We start from the raw sequence: 6,274 nt of genomic DNA, 5'->3' as shown, positions 1-6,274 counted from the left end.
TTTTTGGTTATTTCATATCAGCTAAAAAAAGTGATGTCAGGACATCATGACACTCTTGATGATAAGACATTTACCTTCTCTGTGAAGTATATTTTGTAAATACAGTGTTTTTCTAATTAGGCCAAAATGTGATTGCAAAGCAATTTAATGCACTGTCAGAAAAGAGGAAAACATTCTAAATGTTGGAATATGCCCTAGTCATGTGACCAATGAGCTGCTGTTTAACTTGTGTCACAGGTATAGGTAGGGCCACCATTTTGTTTTCCCTTGTTTTCTCACATAGTGCTTCAGTCCATCGCCAGCTAAAGGTCACAGTAGCCTCTTTGCCAAGCCCCTTCTCAGTAATTTGACAAAGTAATTGCCTCTAACTAAGCACAGACGGCGATTGACCACAAAAAAGAATTAATGATTCAACAAATTAACTAATCACAGTCTTCAATCAAGACTTTAAAGGTTGTGAATTGTTTGCTTATGTGTTGTTTTAATATCTTTTTGCATTTTTTGCAAGAAGCTCAAAAATATTTTTAAATGATTCTGGCAAAAAAACAAACAAACAAACAAACAAACAAAAAAACGTGTAAAAGCCTAGGCCGTAATTGGCTTGCTTTCTCTCTTGGCTAAATGGCAGGTTTTCAGTGGGCAAGGTTAACAATAATGCTAAGCCGGGTGAAATCCTTCCTACATGTACTGTACTACATAAATAAAGCTCTTGCCACTGTTTTGTGTGGGCTAGGCAAGCTAAGTTTAAAATGCCTAAGCATTGCACCTTCTCTGGATGCAGAGAAAGCAATATACTATATTATTTTCCCAAAAATGAAATGACCTGCAAGACATGGTTTTTATTTCAGGAGCCCACAGGCACTGCAACATTGTAGCAACCCTTATTGTTAATATTTGCAATGGCCATTTTCGCCCTGAATTTTCAGTGGCTATTTTCTTCGTGAACCAACACATGGTGGATCAGCAAGTAGGCCTAGCATTAGCTACCAATATTAAATAGTTTTCAAACCTAGGCATATGGTATCAGGATTCTTGCTTGCTGAACAAGCTTACTCTACAGGGTTGGAGTCCTGATCGATGTGGTCACTTCTGGCACTACGATCCTTACTTCACTCTAGTGTTTCTTTTGCGCCTCTACATCATGAAACCTATGCACTTGTTGTACGTCGCTCTGGATAAGAGCATCTGCTAAATGCCTATAATGTAATGTAATGTAATGTATCAAAGCCTTTCTATGTTTTGGTTTAATGTCCAGAGTTTCAGACCACTGTAGAGTCCAGAGTTGATGTTTGTGGGATGCGTTTTCTGCTCAACTTGAGCCAATCAGCACTTACGGATATTTGGACAAAGCTCACAGGAAACACTCATCTCTGAGCTCTGCTTCTCACTTCTTCCTTTGTTCATGATCAAAACAGACTCTGAGGCCAAGATAGGCCCTGGCCCTGGCCCTGGCCCTTGTTATAAGACTTGGAACATAAGAGTCACATTGAGTCACAATTGTCACTCTCTAATGGTAACTCATGGTTGTGGCAGATTAAGGCATTTCCAACTCAATTTTGGTAATTTTGTACCTAGAGACTATAGCGCAGCTGTAGTGCAGTTGTGAAAGAAGCTGGTTTAAGAGGAATAAATGACCTGTGGGTGTAGTAGGGGTTTGGTTTCATAATGTCTAATCAGATCAGCTGATTTCTTTCCAGTGAGCCTGTTGTAAGTGAAACATAAAGGAAGCAAATGGACCATAAAATAAAAAATGTACAGTACTATAGTTAGGTGTGTGCTAGCTAACAAATATAAATGATAAGGTTAACAACATTATCTAGCAAGAAAATGTTTTCTAATTGCTTATTGAATCAGATAACAAGTAAAAAGCCTTCACGGTCCTGTTATCTCTTATAAAAATTAAAGAAAATATGGATTAAAATATATGCACATTTTGGTTAATAAATATCCAAACCTCGACATGATGGATAACTTGTGGTCTGAACTCAAGAAGGCAGTTCACAAGCAAAGATCAAGAAATCTGAAAGAGTTAGAGACATTCTGCTGGGAGGAGTGATTAAAATTATCTTCTGAGAATTGCATTAGCCCCATTAAAGACTATTGCAAATGTCACAAAAAGTATCAGACACATCACACATGTAATCACTCTCTGACTCAGCAGGAGGAAAGCAGTGACACAAAGCACTGCAGGAAGCATATACTTCAAATGAGAGGCTGCTCTCGAAACAGACAGAGAATGTTGCATCAGTAAGATGGACCTTCCAAACAATACAATTGACCTTCAAAATCTAAAGAAAATGTATGAAAACCAGGGTCAGAAATGTGCTGATAAAGCCATGTTATAATTAAAGAAAGCTCTTTGACATATTCTTTTTCTACGTTATATTTTGGTTCACAGGAAAGAATTCCAAGGCACACATCTTCCCATCATATCAGAAATAGCTTGGGTGTACAGTATATGTGTGGCTTTTTAAATTCACTCTGGAAACACTAACCGGATGAAGCATTTTGTGACATCTTTGCAAAAACCACAGTTCATCTTCAAAGGAAAATGACACTATTTTGTGCCTGATATTTTTTAAATTTATTATTATTATTTTTTTTAAATGAGAGAGGAATAAGGGACAATATTGACTCTGTAGACCTCTAGTGGTATTTATACAGAATCCTCCTACTGTGCTGGTAGGAGCTAGATTTGCGTGCTACACTGTCAGAAAAAGCGGGAAGGAGTCCATTTTTGTTCTCTCAAGGCACAATGTTGCCTCACCGGGTCAGATTTGTACCTTAGAATACTAATAGAAAAGGGTAAAGGGGACAAAGGCATACCGTTGAGGTACTGCCCGGTTGACAAGCCATTATACCCCTATTGGTACAGTGTTTGCATTGACTGTGTTGGCTGGCTAAACTAGTACAGTTCCAAATGATAACCCAGTATTAGAGATGTAACAGGTGTGTTCTAATTAGTGAAATTAACTCAGTGAAGATTAATGAAAGTTGAAAGCAATATTTAAAACCAAAAACATTCCCACAAAGCACCCTCTGAGAATCTAACCAGTGTTTATGCTAGAATGTCTCTGGCATTATGTTAACTACCATGGTTTTTGCTGTTCTCAAATAGTAAGTGTCTTGTTATCTTTTGAAATGTGACTATCTGGTTTCTAAGACAAAGAGGAGCATGGAGATGTTTTCTGAACAATGGTAAAAATTGACACTGAGCCTTGAATTAATGATGGCAGAATAAGCCTTCATGAAATATAAAATGGGTGGAGCTGTGAAATTGGTGACTAGTTGATTATTACTGATAGAACAAATCAGTTGACAGCTCATTGTAGCTCCACTCATCAGCAGATTTGTGAAATGGAGCAGATGGAACTCATTGTAGCTCCACCCATTAAGGTAGGGGTAGATAAATCCAGTCCTGGTGGGCTGGTGTGTATGCAGGTTTTTTGTTTTCACCAATTACCCTGGCTAAATGAACTAACTGGCTGTATACATGAACAGTGTTTCACTTTAGATTAGATCACAGTAAAATTGTTCATATATGGGGACAAGAACAGTCTTTTGCTTTCATTCATGTGCTTGTAAAGAAATGTAGCTAAAATTTCAGATGGCAAAAATGTCATGGCTAATTAAATCATTGAGATCAGAAGTTGGCATGAAATGCAGAAATAGTTAAGGCCCTTCTTGCCCACCTCTGCATTAATGGGTTTGTGAAACTTCACTCATCCCAACACTAAAGCCTACCTCTAGGAGAAATTGAATTTTGTGCATCTGGTAATAAAAATAAAAAAAACACTTTCTAATAAAATGGTTGTACATTCTCGCATATTTTGATAGTTTAAAACCTGGGTAGTTTGAAGACACTTTATTAACTTTGCAGCATGTAGGCATACTGATTCAAGAAAGGAGTTCCATTGTGGTGTATCCTTTTTTCAATTATAATGTTTATGGCCCTTTAATATTGCTAATTGGAACTGCTTTTTCTTCTTGCAGTTCCAATTAGTTTTAGTTGGAAATTGTTATGTTGCTGTTCTGTCTTACTTCAGCCTCCAGGTCTATCCTTTTCTGTAAAGAGGCAGAGGCAATAAGGTAGCCACACAATGTAGCCTTAGCAACCTCCCACTTAGTGGCAGATGAAACAGGTGAGTTTTGGATATCTTGCCAATATTGACATATATTCTCTCTAAAAGAGGAGCAGAATGCATAATTACAATAATTTGATTTTGGAATTACTATATTGAAATCAATGTCTAAATACACTGAACCGTGTACAGTACAACAGGGCCAATTTAGCATGTTTTCGCCAGTATACAGCCAGTGGGGATGAAAAATAATCCAATCTAGAATAGGAGTAGTGTGGGTTGGAGTAAAATGTAAATAGTATATAGTATAGTAAAATATCCCAAGTTGTGGGGTGTAACTGTCTCTATACATCCACCAAAACTGTATCTTTACACAATACTCTCAAGAATGTGAGATAATTTATAGTTTTATCTAGGGCTACAACAACTAATCGATGATGTTGACAAAACCGACAATAAAAATTTGTTGGCACCAAATTTATTTATCGATTAGTTGGATCTAATTTTGTAAAGTTTAGTAGGGCTGTGTTCCAATGTGTTCCAAATTGTATAGCTGTGTCCTATTTAGAGCGTAATAGACCAAATTGCGCTGGTCTGGTAGAACACAGGTTACACTTTCACACTGACTGCATAGTCACTACGTTACTTCCTTGAGAGAATGGAAATGCATTTGAAAGATGATGGAGATGGAGGTGGCAGCTCTGCTGGTGGAAAGTTGTGTGCAACTCAAGTATTCCAAAGTAAGGAAGCACTTTGCATTGAAGAAGTCAAAAAGCTGAACTTGCGTGGCACAGGAGCTCAACAGTGATGCACAAGAATCTGCCTTTTTTGTAATTATTTTCAATGAGTTTGAAGCACCTGGCTGTTTGTAGGTGGCCATGATGCCGAAAATGATCCTATTTTGAAGCACTCTGTGAAAAAAGTGCTGTACATCACTGTCGTTCTTTTCTCCTCTGTCCAATTGCATGAAAATAAAGGCAGGCCTTGATTCTGCTGTTTGCTTCTGATGTAAATAGAGAAGATGAAAGAGAAGTTGATTGTTTCAGTTTCTGTCCACTCAAAGTTGTATGATTTCACAAATCATAACTACTATAACCAAAATAAGTGGCCCAAGGTGCAGCAACAAATAGTGCCGTGGAAAAATGTGGACGTAGATGGCGATGAAGTTATTTGATAGATTCTGTTTTGAAGAATTATTCTAAATATTACTGAAACAAAGCAACATAATCTCAAATTTCAAACAATACTAATGTTTACTCCATTTTTTAGGGAAAAATGATGATTGTTCATTTCATTTTATTAGCCTTGAGTGAAAAAACTGATTCAGTTAGCACACATGCTTAGGTATTGAGAATGTTATCTGTCAAAGGACTGCTGCCACTGATTTTAGCCAGCATGGAGGAAAGTCAAGACTGGTGATAAGTAAAGAGAGGCTGACGTTTGTTTGGTTAAAATGGTCATAAGGAAAATAAACATGGTAGTTTGTCTGATTGCAGTAGGCAGCTTGCATTATTTTTAAAAAACAGGACAATTGTTTGCAGTCACACCATCCATCCATCCATTATCTATACCCACTTATCCTGAGCAGGGTCGCTGGAGCCTATCCCAGCATGCATTAGGCAAGAGGCAGGAATACACCCTGGACAGGCCGCCAATCTATCACAGGGAACACACACCATTCACACCTATGGGCAATTTAGGGTCTCCAATCGGCCTACCTGCATGTCTTTGGACTGTGGGAGGAAACCGGAGTACCCGGTGGAAACCCATGCAGACAACATGCTAACTCCACACAAAAAGGACCCAAGCCAAGATTCAAACTCATGACCTTCTTGCTGTGAGGGGACAGTGCTATCCAGTGCACCACCGTGCCGCTCTGCAGTCACACCGGTACTCCCAATTTAAGTTTGAAGTCGCACAGTTTAAATTTAGGTCACATGACCAAAAGTCCTGCAATTTTCAAGTGTGGAAGCATATGCAGGTTGACATTTAAAACTGCCACTCTCTACAACTGAGTATGGTTGCAGATTACTCGCTCCAGTAAAAGGCACTTTTGGGGGATGGCATACCAAACTAATTAGCATGTTTGACGTATTGCCAGTAACATTCCTGATTTTAGTTGAACAATGCTGAATGATAAGGCAGTGTCCTGAAGCTCTGGCTTCACATTTGAAAATGCCATATTGATTAAG

The sequence above is a fragment of the Anguilla rostrata genome, chromosome 5 (genome assembly GCF_018555375.3).
Source record: "Anguilla rostrata isolate EN2019 chromosome 5, ASM1855537v3, whole genome shotgun sequence".
Classification (NCBI taxonomy): Eukaryota; Metazoa; Chordata; class Actinopteri; order Anguilliformes; family Anguillidae; genus Anguilla; species Anguilla rostrata.
Note: the sequence above shows the minus strand (reverse complement) of the source record.